The 14,957-nt window shown below is 44.7% G+C and overlaps 1 pseudogene; it reads right to left on the minus strand.

Moving 5' to 3' along the window:
* Positions 1-1,619: 1,619 nt before the first annotated feature.
* Positions 1,620-1,738, minus strand: LOC136658186 (5S ribosomal RNA; annotated as a pseudogene).
* Between the last annotated feature and the right edge of the window lie 13,219 nt (positions 1,739-14,957).

Here is a 14,957-nt window from a genome sequence, read left to right on the forward strand (position 1 = left end):
GGAATCTACAGATACAGAGCCCCCCCCCTATACAGTTTACTATACACAGGTCCTTCAGGGCTAACAGGTAACCATGAAAATTGCCCCTTCTCTGGAGAACAGGAATTATGAGGTTTTGATCCGCATTTGCACCCATCTATACAGTTGATGTGTTCAGCTTGTAATACATCTTAGCCTTAGCCAGACCTCTGTGTACAATCCAGTTCTAGAAGGGTTGGCACATGATTCCAGTGGGCAACTTTTTCAGGTGAAAGAATTGTGGAAATGGGGGTCTATGCACACATCACCTGTTCTGACATTTCAGGAGGGTTTCAAAAGAGAAAAAAAAAAGCTGTATGTACAGACATCCAGAGAGCATGCAGCACATACGTATGGCACATACAGTCTATCTCGAATCAGCTGTCTCTTAAGACTCCGAGGAACATGTACAGTGTGGTATATGCGATGTGTTGTTCCTGTGATGTGTGCTGGGTAGAAAACTCCCGATGATAATGTAACAGAAAGCACGGTCATATTGCCTGCCTTTGTGCATTGCTTTACTCCTCTGTGTTTGGGTAATCTGTGTTTGACTGTGTTTGGGTAATCTAGTCCTGAAAGTTCTCATCACTGTAGCTCCCCCTGTTCAGGCTAATTTCGAAAGTGTGTCCGACTGGGCTCATTTAATTCATCATTTTGGTTTGACTCATTAATCTCTGCTTCTCCTTTGAAAGATAATCTCCATTTAATGGTGATGTTCTGCAGTTCAGAGCAAGGTGGAGAGAGCTGGCCCAGTCTCAGAAGGGCAGTGCTGAGATGTGCTGCTAGATTTATCTATGCATCAAAATCTCATTTTTAAGGTGCCCAAAGTGTTTTCCAATTACTAGTATGGTGACGGCTTTTCAGTCCCTTTCCAACTGCTCAGAAAATGAGGATTAAAAAATCAACCCCCTTGCCAGTTTTTCAAGGGGCGAAGCTAGTTGCATAAAAGGGCTAAAGAAGGCTATAAAGTGAAATTAAAATATTTTCTTATCAGTAATTACTTACCCCAAGCCATCCTTTATGCCATTAACCACCCCTGGATAGAGCTGTGCATTAGATTGCCTGATTTTTTTGCACGACACAATGCCAGTCAGAGGAGGTTGGGAAGGAGATAAGAGGATGGTTTGCCTTTGATGTGCAGGCAATGTTGATGATTAGCCAGTAAACTTTGAACACAGGGTAAAGACTTGCAACACCCCAATTAGACTGTGTGCCTCTTTCTCTGTTGTATTTAGTACTACAGGGGGACCCCTGTATCCATTGATCCTGTATTCACAGATTCCCTTATCCATGAATCAGGTCTGTGGAGCCCCCCAAAGCATGCTCTCTACATGCGCCAGCATGCTCTCTACACCTCTCCAGAGGTGAGGGAAGTGGTACTCTTATGGTGGTGGTTGGCACCTTCAGTCTCGGAAGACTATGGTATAAGCCTACAGCACCCAGTATTCCCAGGCGGTCTCCCATCCAAGTACTAACCAGGCCTGACCCTGCTTAGCTTCCAAGATCATGGTGTAAGCCTACAGCGCCCGGTATTCCCAAGCGGTCTCCCATCCAAGTACTAACCAGGCCTGACCCTGCTTAGCTTCCGAGATCATGGTATAAGCCTACAACACCTGGTATTCCCTGGCGGTCTCCCATCCAAGTACTAACCAGGCCTGACCCTGCTTAGCTTCCAAGATCAGACAAGATTGGGCATGTGCAGGGTAACAGTTGCTTATGCTTGTCACACTTAACATCTTACAAAAAAGTATATGCTAAAGTTGTGAATGCAAAATGCAAAGGAGGCTCCAATGTTGCTTTGCTATATCCTTTTAGTTCTTTCCCCTCCTTTGCTCTGCCTTTGTAAAAACAGGACAATTAACTGGGTTTCTCTCCTCGCCTCCATTTTGATTTATATACGGGCCGTAGAAGCTGTGATGACAATGCATTCAGGAAGCCAGCACTAAACGACTTGCCTCTTATAGACTAAACAAATTACTTAGTGGCTGAAAATCCATAAGCACATTTTGCATCCTATTAGCAGGCACAGCAAGTGAAATACTTGGGGTGGTAGAACTAAACAACTGATATTAATACGAAAGTTTGATGGGCTTCTTGGCTTGTTTTGTTTTCTTGTGGCTGGTTTTGAGCATTTGAGGATTAATCAAAACGTGCTAATGCTTTGCTTGCTTTAATTTGTGTCATGAAAACAAAGCTGGAGGGGGAGAGCCAGGTCTAGCCTTGCCATACACCATTACACAGGGGTCTCCACTAGTGCAGCTCCTCACGAACATGAGAGATGCTGGCAGGGGGGAAGTATATGTGGCTGGGGGATCTCACATGTCGAGCATGCAAGAATGTGTGGGAAGGAAGTGTTGTCCAAGGGGACTGGCCCCTGGATGTTCCAAACACCAGCATTGTGCAGAAATTAATTGTAGACATATTGCTATGTTGGGTTCTGGAGCATTTTATTTTGCTCCAATTTCATTTGCAGACTGAAGTTTGAGTGGTTTCAAAAACTCATAATACCATATATAATATGAAGAGGTGCTGAAGAGAAAATAAAGCAGCCCAAATCATCCGTTTTTTTACTTTCTGAAGACTAGAGACTCAGCTTAGTTCAAGCAAGAGATTTTCGTAGCAGTTCATTTGTTTTAATATGCGACAAGCGGCCCGGATATCAAGCACAGCTTTCAGTCTCCATTATGAAAAACAAAGCCAAGGCAGAAGCCCCTGAGGGGGAACATCATACACGGCAGAATCCCCCCCTTGGATTGTGCTCCGAGTGTTCCGTCCCCTGCGTGCTACATACCATCAAATTCTGCACACTGTATTTAAATGCACTCGTATAACATGTACTTTGTTGCAATTTCTTGGTATCTGGTTTGAAGGGGTAGGTGGCTCGAGGCTGGGTGTGCATATGTGAGGACACCCTGCTGCCTCAGCGCCTTGCAGGGAGGGAATGCGATGAAGACATGCTTCTAGCAAGAGATGACAGCACTGGGCTAGATGGGTCAATGGTCTGGTTCAGTACAAGGAGGTCCGGGAGACAAATGCAAGAAACTCACACCCAGTATTATTTGTGAAAGAGGAGCTGGTTCGTGTGCCCCATGGAGTGAGCCCTCTCGTGTTCATGTGCCCTCTTCAGCAGTGAGAAGACCACATGTGAGTCACTGCTCTTCCTGTCCTCTGCACATTGTAAGATATGGATGTAGCCTCCAGCATTGTTCAGCGTGGTGTTTTGATTTGGTAACTAACTGGAATTGAGAGGACTGGAAAGCAGGCATGGCGCAGAGGTGAACCGCGTGACCTTAAAGAGAAACTACGTTCCCCATGACAAGCAAGGCTAAGAGCCAGTGCACATGAACAACTTGCCACAATAAAGTCACTTTAAAATGTCTACCCAATGGTTGCTCTCATGTATAGTGATAGTCCAGCACTGGTCAGTCACAGCTGCATCCCTGGGGCAGCTCTTTGTGATGCTCAGCCCATGTCCTCTGAATCAAAAATCCCATTTCTGAATATCAGTTATGCCCCATCTCATCATAATGGATGTGTTCCATAAGGCTGAACCAGTGGCGTAGGTAGAGGGGGTGCAAAGCACTAAGTTTTGCAGGGAGCCTCACCGTGGCGTGCACATGGCCCCCTCCACTTAGGGGTCATGAGAGCAAAACGGTGGCATACACCTCCATTTTGCTCTTGTGGCCTGGAATGGCTCTGAAGGGGAGGGGGATATCATTGTTGATATGATGAAACGGGGAGGGGGGTGTCTATTGCAGCAGATGCCTGCATCGGTCCATTTTTGTTGACGGCACGTTCAGGTTCAGCTTTTTAATCATTTTCTCTGTATCATTGTGAATAGCTTGTGGAAGAGGGAGGGCAGCATGATAACAAAAGAGCACGATAAGCAAAGCTGAGCTGTGGAAGCTGATAAAATCAATTTATATATATATAATCTTATTTTTTCTGGTATCCAATTCAACCCAAATAATCAGTGAATCAAAAATCCCATTTCTGAATATAATCACACTTAGTTGTACAACACTGATGAATCCCTTTGCTTTCTTAAGAACGCCTTTCCTCTTATCCTTATTATAGCCATTTGGCAGGTTTCCTGTGGAAATCAAGATCTAACAAATAATTGCGCCTGGAACACAAGTGATCAATCAGAAGATTCGGTGCCATATGAAATGAAATATAGTAATATACATGTCAGGAAATAGCATCTTATTATCCTTCCCTTTCTCTTTCCTAACCCTCTACAATGCACTGGTCAAAGATGATGATAAGTAGGACAGATGAGTGATTTCTATGAAAGGATACTTTAAATGGCAAACCTCCACTTCTGCAGAACGGAACCAATATTGCGCAACGAAAGTGCTTTGCTACACACACCCGTTTTCTCAATGCTGCAGACTTAGCAGTCACTCAAACTGCTGTTGATGAGCTTTTGTCCTACTCAAAAGCACTACTGTAGGGAAAGATCCCTGTATAATCAGGCATCCTTAATTTGCTTAACTTTAAGCACATCTTTTTTTTGGGGGGGGGGGGGGGGAGTCATGCGACGATCAATGGTGCAGACATCTATTCAAGTAATGGCAGTTTGCAGGATTATGGTCCATCTACTATACTTTTTGCATGTTTTCCACTGACAACTGCATACTTCAAGTTATGACACGGCCATTGTACTCATGTCTGAAGAGTGTTTTTATGAAATCCCAACTTGAAACGGACAGAGCAGCTGCAAGATTCACGGCCCAATCCTACGGACTCTTTATGATGGTGGAACTTGTATTCCACGATTGTAAATGGCGCACCGCTGCTGAGCAAATCAGAGTTGCTTATGCAAACCAAGGGCAACTCTATGCGTCCACCACTGACAGACCTGGTGCAGGGCATAAAAATGTCACTTCCAGTCCATCCATCCCTCGCAAACAAATGTAGTGTTAAAATGCCTTTAGAAGGCATTCTGAGGGCCATGCGTGACCTCCTTGGCTCTTAGAACATCCTCTGGACATGACCAGAGCACAGCTTCAGTTGTGTTTGGAGGGTCTGGTGTGCCTCACCTATGGATTTCATTATCTGTGGGTTTTGGGATCTGCAGGGGTCTGGAAACAGAATTCCCATGGTTAATGAGGCATGACCTATATCTCCATCTGGAATTTTAGGTGGGCAGTCAGTACTGCACTCGTCAAATGAGTTATATTAAATAGATGAACTCCCAAAGGATTTTCACCTTTTAGAGTGCAGCTTTTTTGCCTTCCTCCCCTCTCCTGATATATATCAAAGGTCATTTGGAATTGAGGGGTGATGAGGCTGTGATGTTCCCAGGGGCAGTGTGTGCCCCCACACCATCTGACTACCCACAATTGCCACCTCTGCCTGTGTCCTTACATAAGTATCCCCCCATGGTTCAGAGGGTGAGCAGGTGAATGCGTGGATGTGCCCCATCCCCTCCTTCCCTTTACTTACCCACAGTGCAGCCTGCAGCCTCCCTGCTGCTTCTCTTTGAAATGAATGGGAACAGTGTGCTTTGCAAGAGTTCAAGGGGTGGAGAGAGGTGATATAACAGCTCTTTTTCTCCATCCCCTTCTTCTTCCAAGAGCTCTGGTGCCTCATAAGCAAGTCAGAAGAAGACCAGAGCCGCCAGTGGAGTGTCAGGCTGGGGTGGAGGGCAGTTGGGCTGGGAATTGTCTCTTCACTGCTCCTCCAAGGGTGATCCTCCAAGCAGCCCTTTCAGGGGGCTTCATGGCAAGGCTGGCCCTGGCTGTTCCTTCTGCTTCCTGCAAGCCACGTTCTTTTCTCCACCGTATCAGAAGAACGGATTTTACTCTGATCTTAACATAAGTGAATTGTTACTAGTATTCGCAGGAGGTAGTAATCTCTGAGACTACCATATGGAATGCCAACTACCATGTGAAATGCCAAATTCCATACCCAACATGGACTGGAAGTGAAATAAAGCACATATCCCAAGAGCCAGTAAGTCTAGCTAGTAGTCTTGAAATATGTTTTTTTTTTTTAAAAGTTACTCTACAAGGAGACGAAAGCAAGATTCAAAATTCGGTTCACGAAAGGCATGATTCAAAATGTGGATTTCAAGGTCTGACCTTGTGGAGCATGGTACTTTTGGGAAGGGTGCTGTTTGGTCAAGCTAGATGGAATATTAGCCATGCATTTATATTTCAGTCTTAAAAAGTAGCAACTGGATTCCCAATCTGGACTGAGAGTGTGTGGCATGTCGGAGGGGAGTTAACTGTTTCCCCAAGCCATGGTCCTGACACAAACGTAGCCTCCCTTGAAGCTCCTGTTTGCAGTAGTGTAACTAGAGGGGGTGCAAAGGTTTGCAGGGAACCTCACCGCCGCAGCATGCAGGGGGTCCTCCATTTTGCTTGTACCCCCTGGAATGGCTCTGAGGGGGAGGGTCTGGTTGCAGGCTGCTGTGGTGAGGCTCCCTGCAAAACTTAGTGCTTTGCACCCCCTCTAGCTACCCAAGGCAACTGCCTGGTTGCCTTGGAAGGAAGGACCAGGACGGCCCTCCATCTGCTATTTCGATAATAAAAAGGCCAAAGTTGAGGATGCATTTGATGTCTATTTCATTTTTGAACCCCCAATTTAGGGCATTATTCCAATGTCTTTAATAGCAGGGCCAAATTCAATGCAGGAGTCTACATGCTTAAGCCCATCTCCTGATCAGGGACCCGGCTTTCCCTGGACTACATCATTAGCATTGTTGACTTAAGAGAAACATAATTACACTTCCCTCAAAATATCACCTGAGCAGGAAGGAGCAATCTATTTTAATCTAGCCGTTAATTGGTTACAACCCTTCCAATCAGCCAACAGACCTCTATGATTAATTTGTGTGGCTAATCGGCTCGCGCTCAAAACATTTCAGCTGTCCTCTCTGTAATGAGGCCATTTTTAATTCTGAGTCGGCCTGCAATCGGGTCAGTTGCACCCTCCGTTCAGTGCTTTATGGGAATGCCACGTTTTAAAGGCATCAGGCCGCTGGTTGGGACATGGCTGCATTGTATGTGCTGGCCTGGCTGGAGGGCACCTGAACACACCTCTTTGAAATTTTAAGTCCAAGATGTGCCGACATCAATGTTTTGAGTCAAGGCTGCAGCTGGAGCGGCTTGCTCTCCCTCAACCCAGCAACGGTTCCCGGCAGTGGCTCTGAGGCCGTAGCCTTGGAGTGGAATTTAAGGAGGATTTCTGAATAAACAAAGCTCAGCTTCACAAATAAAGTTTCTGAACTAACACACGCAATATGTCGTGGCAACCTTGTGTCAAGTCCCCTGTGACTCACACACAGGCACTGAGTGGATACAGTCGCCGTTTGGCCAATCCCCCCTCATTTGCTGGTGCCAGGGAGTAAGGGCCTTGGGGACAATTGGTATATCTTGATGGTCTGCTGAGATGGTGAAAATATTACTAATCCCCACACGTTAAAGATCTGCTTTGTGGTTGGTACAAAACACAATGTGCTGCCAGCTTGTGGGCTGTGGTCATTTTTTGCCCTACCAGGCCAGACTTTGGCCTCCATAGCCAAGGTTTGATGGGTGGGTAGACTTGGGCTCCTGTCCGAACTTGGATCTCAGATCTAACTGCCAAGTAGACCTAGGCTCCCATTCTGACTGCTCTTTGGAATCACCTCTTCCAGGCAGGTAGACCTAGGCTCCCGTCCAGACTTGGAGCCCAGATCTATCTGCTGGGAAGACTTGGGCTCCCAGTCCAACTCTGCCCTTTCACCCCACCCAGTGGGCATTCCCCTGGCACCTGACGTCGCTCCTCATCCCGGCGGCTGCCCTTTCCCACTGGCGTGACAGTTTGGGGGGGTACATACCCATGGCTCCATTTTGGATCCGCCCCTGACTATTTTGACCAATGTAAGGCACTTTCATATGGTCCTCCCACCTGTATTGTGCACCTTTATTAGATTATATGGTTCACAATTATATCTTGATATTACATTATAATGATCAGGCATGCTTAAAGTATTCTCCCGCATGGTTCTCCTTTGAGTGGTTAGTGACTTGGTTCTCTTTCAGGGTGTTTGGTTTGGGTGGAGGGCGGAATGGATGGTTGGTGTGCACGGAGGTTGCAGTTTTTGTTTACACCACCGTGTGATGAGCAGTTTGCCATGACGATGCTTTGTGGTTCTGTTGTTTTCTTGTTTATTTTGCTATTATATATTGATTTGGGCTTTTATTATTGTAAGCCATTTTGGCTTGTAACATGCAGGGGAAATGTTTTAAAATAAAAAATAAATAAATGAGTGATATAAAAGTCATGGTGACTATTCAAGTATTTTGGCTTCACCATGTTGTGGGGATAAGATTATTTCTCGCTTGTACGTACATCAAATTGGATACATGCAGGGCCCAATCCTAACAGGTCACTGTGCCATCAGAACACATGTTCCAACAGCACAATGGTCTTTCTGGAACTACATAAGAACATAAGAACAGCCCCGCTGGATCAGGCCATAGGCCCATCTAGTCCAGCTTCCTGTATCTCACAGCAGCTCACCGAATGCCCCAGGGAGCACACCAGATAACAAGAGACCTACATCCTGGTGCCCTCCCTTGCATCTAACATAGCCCATTCCTTAAATCAGGAGGTTGCACATACACATCATGGCTTGTAACCTGTAATGGATTTTTCCTCCAGAAACTTGTCCAATCCCCTTTTAAAGGCATCCAGGCCAGATGCCGTCACCACATCCTGTGGCAAGGAGTTCCACAGACCAACCACACGCTGAGTAAAGATATATTTTCTTATGTCTGTCCTAACTCTTCCAGCACTCAATTTTAGTGGATGTCCCCTGGTTCTGGTGTTACGTGAGTATAAAGAGCATCTCTCTATCCACTTTATCCTTCCCATGCATAATTTTGTATGTCTCAATCATGTCCCCCCTCAGGCGTCTCTTTTCTAGGCTGAAGAGACCCAAACGCCGTAGCCTTTCCTCATAAGGAAGGTGCTCTAGCCCAGCAATCATCTTAGTTGCTCTCTTTTGCACCTTTTCCGTTTCCACTATGTCCTTTTTGAGATGTGGCGACCAGAACTGGATACAATACTCCAGGTGTGGCCTTACCCTCGATTTGTACAATGGCATTATAATACTAGCCGTTTTGTTCTCAATACCTTTTCTAATGATCCCCAGCATAGAGTTGACCTTCTTCACTGCCGCCGCACATTGGGTCGACACTTTCATCGACCTGTCCACCCCCACCCCAAGATCTCTCTCCTGATCTGTCACAGACAGCTCAGAACCCAGCAGCCTATATGTGAAGTTTTGATTTTTTGCCCCAATGTGCATGACTTTACACTTACTGACATTGAAACGCATCTGCCATTTTGCTGACCATTCTGCCAGTCTGGAGAGATCCTTCTGGAGCTCCTCACAATCACTTCTGGTCTTCACCACTTGGAAGCGTTTGGTGTCATCTGCAAACTTTGCCACCTCACTGCTCAACCCTGTCTCCAGGTCATTTATGAAGAGGTTGAAGAGCACCAGTCCCAGGACAGATTCTTGGGGCACACCACTTTTCACCTCTCTCCATTGTGAAAATTGCCCATTGACACCCACTCTCTGTTTCCTGGTCTTCAACCAGGTTTCAATCCATGAGAGGACCTGTCCTCTAATTCCCTGATTGTGGAGTTTTTCAGTAGCCTTTGGTGAGGGACCGTGTCAAACGCCTTCTGAAGTACAGATCCACGGGTTCTCCCGCATCCACATGCCCGTTGACCTTTTCAAAGAATTCTAAAAGGTTTGTGAGGAAAGACTTGCCCTTACAGAAGCCAGGCTGATTCTCCCTCAACAAGGCCTGTTCATCTATGTGTTCTGAGATTCTATCTTTGATGAGGCATTCCACCATCTTACCCGGTATAGATGTTAGGCTGACTGGCCTATAGTTTCTCTGGTCCCCCCTCTTTCCCTTTGTAAAGATTTCCGTGACATTTGGTATCCTCCAATCCTCTGGCACCGTGGCCGTTTTGAGGGACAAGTTGCATATTTTAGTCAAGAGATAGCAAAACATGACAGACTGTTGTGAGCAACTAGGCAAAGCATCAATGGCCACACAACAGTTGAATGCAATGATACTGCAATACCAGAAAGTTGGCATGGGGTGGGCAGATGGGGTGGTGGAAGAAAAGGGCAGGAATGGGGGTCTTGAAGGCAGGAAGGAAGCAGTTATCGGTGGTAACAGCTCCACTGGTATCCTATCTCACTTCCAACTCAATCCACCTCCCTGGGTCCACTTGGAGTTCCACAAGCCAAAGAGCTGACACAGGTCTGAGTAGACTTATCAGAAAGCAGAGGCATACCCCAAGTAAGGGAACAAAAGTTCCTTTACCTTGAGGAGGTCTCCAGGACTGCCCCTCTGCAGGATACATCATGTACTCTGTCAGTGTGGCTGCATCAACGGGGGGTGGGGGGTGGATTTAGCTAGGATTGGGCTGTACAAAAGTTTACACATATTGTACTGGGATTCAACATGGAACACTTGAGCACAAATCCCTTTTCATTAATGAAGCTTATGGGGTGCACCTGCCCTTGTCGCTTACACTGCTTTTGTAATGATGAAATAAGTGCCACTGTTGGGGGAAGAGAGATGTGCACTACCCTCCCTGCACCAATGCAGGCCCCAGGGCAGGGTTACACATCACAGATGTGCTAAGCCAGCACAGTGGTTGGGGAGGGCAGGAAGGAGCTGGGAGGGAGGCATTCCAGGGCGGGGAAAGGGTGGGCAGTGGGCGTTCCTGGGGGCGGGGAGTGGGGCCAGGTTCCGGCACTTGCGCTGGATCCTAACCACATTCCCTGGCGGCCCAAGGCAGTCCCAGGCTGCTTGGATTTGCACCCCGATTTCAGTGGGGCAGATCCAAGTAGCCCCACTGGGGCTCTCCCCAGGGTAAGGGAAAATCCTCCCCTTGCCCCCGGCTGAGCCACAAGCAGCCCAAACCTTGCACAGGCCTGCTGGCCTGCCTGTTCCCACACAAATTAGGATTGCGCTGCCCAAGAGTTTTATAGGATATTGGTTTGGAGAAACATTCAGTCCCAATAACCGCTAAAGTATATTCAACTAGATGGCTTCTGATTTGTTTGTTTGTTTCAATTGCAAGTTGCTTTCAACATCTGAAAATCAGGGAGTCCTTAAATGTTGATGCACATTGGGCGGAAAAAATGGTTGCGTCCAAATGGTTCCACGAGCCGGGCTTTCCTTTTGAAACACTCTCTCTGTCGCACATCCTTTCAGAATGATTACGCTGTTATCTTAACGGACAATGAAACCTAATCAAAGGTTGTGGGTGTGATTTATCTTATACTTGTCTCCACATGTCAGAAAATTAAGACAGTGATGAATTATACATTACTGTACAAAATTTTATTATCAGAGACAAAATTCAAATTTGTTCTGCTTAAAATACAGAAGATAAAGTTTCTCATTTAGAAAAAAAATCCATCTTGTGAGTTCTTGGTTAGTATGGAATAAAAATTTCATGTTGAATACATACTGGTTCAGCAGTATTTACGGAATAGGTTTAAAGGCATATCATAGAAAAATACTTGCAGTCAACTGTAATAGAAACTCATATTTTATTTGGTCAATGCTTTAAATTGCTTGGTGATGCTTTTGTTTACCGGAAATATTTACTATGGATGCATCCATTCTTATCCCCAAATTTAGGATGATAAAGAAGTAAAATTAACATCATAGTAAGGGATCTTAAAAATCATGTTGGCTTGAGAGACAAGTTTCCAGACTTTAGCTATGTACCTCTGTGTTGAACAGGAAAACCAGATATGCCTTTGGACCTGTATATAGTTAAAAGATTCCTCTAGGATCATATTCAGCCACACAAAATTGCTTTATTAATTCAGCACAGTATTTAATACATGCTGCCATCCAGAATTTGTGGCCATATTTATGGGGTTATTGTCTGCTGTGCTGAGATGGGAAAAAAAATTGATGTGCTTTTCTCAAGAAGGATGGATTGAAGCATGTGATTAAACAGTTCTGCTGAACTGGAACCTTTTAAGAATGAACTTGCAATACAAGTGCATTATCTATGATGTTCACAAAAGGACTGCAGGGCTGTTATTAGGCAAAATCCTAAGTCAAAAATCAACCAGCGGAAGTGATGCTCAAGCAAGGGTCTAAGATCAAGAATTCAGAAAGTGCCTTCAATTCACAACTCTGTGAGGGCTCCAGAGTGCATGTGGAGCTCTGCTCAACCTATCCTATAAAGTACAGGGGAATGTTTCACATATTGGTGAGGTGGGAACCATGTCTGGTTTTATGTTTTTATGTCTGGTTTTACAGCCTCCCGCCTTGTTCCAAAATAGAAATGCATTCAGGTCAAGGACTCCTTATGTGCACAGGAGCTCCAGTATGCACACAGAGCTTCTGTGCTCACCAAGGCTTTCCTAGTGACTTCAGTGTTGCAGTCAACTTCATGTGGTCATGCTCACCCAGGGAACACAGGCAGGTGTGCAAATGGGACCTGGACCAAGCTTCTAATTGTACGGTATCCTAGATTGTGTACAGAACTACTGATTGACCATTTCTCAATAGATAAATGACACATTTTACTGCAGAATAATAATCACAAAAAAGTAAAGATCTGAGAGCTGATGAAAAAAATATACTAATTTTAAATTACAAAATGATCTAGATAAAATCACCAGAACAATCCCTCCTTTCACCACTATAACCATTTATCTACAACACTTTTCTTTTTTGTGAACCAAGAGCTGTAAATTTCTCTGCAAAAACATGCTCTGTTATCAGTCTGTTATTGCCACTAAACAGTGCCTCAATAGTGCTCGTAGAGAAGTAGCAAAATAAAACACACCAGCATAACGGCCCTTTTCAGGTTTGGGCTCTGTAAAAATAATAGCATTAAAACCTTTGTGCATCCTTATTAATTAAGGATTTGCTGCTTCTGGTTTCCTTCTTTAATGTCCACCCAAATACCTGTTTTACTTGGAGATCAGAACAAAGCATCAACATCATATTTACATGTACCTTGGTCAGAGTTTTTACAGGGAATACATAGGATAGTTATAACCTGCAGCAACCCTTTCATTGATGCTATCCAGAAGAAGTTTCATTTCGTGTGGAGGAGTTTGGCTTCCTCCTCCTTCATAACCAGAGCAAAAGTTGCAACACTGCCATCCTTCTGCACTTACTTTTATGAGGAATCATTGTGAAATAAGGTTAGTGGATGAATAGCACTTGTATTCATATACTGCTTTAGCGTGCTCAAAATGCTCCACAAAATTTATCCCACTAGTCCTTACAACAACCCTGTAAGGTAGGCCAGTGTCGTTATCTCCACACTGCAGATGTTCACCAAAGAAGTGTACAATACGTATTTCTAATCAAGCAGATTATTTTTTGCCTGTTGCAAAATTATTTGCCTGTTGCAGATTATTTTTTGCAGTTGCTAATATTTTAGCAATATTTTAAATATTACTAAATTTAGCAATTTTACTAAATTTAGCAATATTACTAAAAATATTTTAGTAATATTTTAGCAACTGCTTTTAATATTCAGTGGCCCTTCAGGGTACGTAAATGGAAAGCCAATTTACGCTCTCCCAACTGCACCTGTCAGAGATACAGAAGCAGATACAAAATACAAGAGGGCAACATTTGCTTTTCCCTGCTTTCCAGCAGGGTGCGCTTTTGACACAGTGATGTAACAGACACACAGGCAGTGGTGTAGCTAGAGGGGGTGCAAAGCACTAAGTTTTGCAGGGAATCTCACCAGGGAGTGCAAGTGGCCCCTCCCTCTCCTCTTTGGAGCCATTCTGGGTGGTGGGAGTAGCTATGGAGTAGCCACGCCACTGCACACAAGATACAGGGAACGAACAGCCAAGAGAGGTCTCTGCTCTATGAAAGCAGCAGCTACCACAAAAATATCAGTTGTCATGCCACAATTTGCCCACAGGTGGCTAGAAAACACAACTGGTGATGAAGCATGCGACATGGATCACGGTCACAGTCCAGCAATGTGCTTAAGTTTCTTGGTGTCAAGGGTACCCAACACTGCACTGGTCCTTGGCCTTATAGCACAAAGACCCACATTAATAAGTTAAAAAAAAAATCCTGTCATAGCTTTAATGTGACTCAATATTAACATCCAATCATACTGAATAGTGCTTGTGGCAAAATCCTGACCGTTGGTGACTTGGAGTAGCAAGGCTAAATAGTGGCATTCATTCACCCCAGGGCAGTTATAGCATCTTAAATGGGTCACAGTGACACAGCAGGAGTGAGAGTTCCCAGTTGCGGTGTCACTTGGCTGCACTCCTATAGACACTTACTGGGGAGGAAGTCCAATTAAACTCAATGGGGCTTATTTCTGAATAGACATGAATAGGCTTGCACTGATAGTGGAAAATACTATATATGTAAATGGTATCTGTGGAGGAGGAACATTTTCTCAAGGCCCAAAGACAAGAGTGCTCACAGGCAATTGCTGGGGTTGTCTGCTTCATTGGGCACCTGAAGAAAGAGATCCCCCACCCCCCCCAAAAAAAATTTTTCAATGTAGGTCTCCATTCAGCGCAGTCTAAATGAAGGACTTCATCATTTTAAAGTGTTGCAATTCAAGGTGCTATAAAACCCCAGAGTGAATGCACCCAAGAGATTCACACAGTTACAGTGCACTTTGCTTCTACTCCAAAGCAGTTATGGTGCAAAGAATTCATTTAGAAGCATTTGCACAAAAATGACACTTTTGCCATATATCCACGGAAGCCAAAGTGAATTGTGATATGGAAGGAATTTGGGAAGTCTTTCAAAAAGCTGATCATGTGATGGGACTATTTTCAGGTCATCTCATTTATGCAAAGGAGAACATTCTAAGTGCATGACAGAACCAATTCATTATGAACTGTACCTCGTGCATACAAAAGAAATTTAATTAAAAAAACTAGGCTC

This window comes from Tiliqua scincoides, chromosome 7 (genome assembly GCF_035046505.1).
Source record: "Tiliqua scincoides isolate rTilSci1 chromosome 7, rTilSci1.hap2, whole genome shotgun sequence".
NCBI classification, from domain to species: domain Eukaryota; kingdom Metazoa; phylum Chordata; class Lepidosauria; order Squamata; family Scincidae; genus Tiliqua; species Tiliqua scincoides.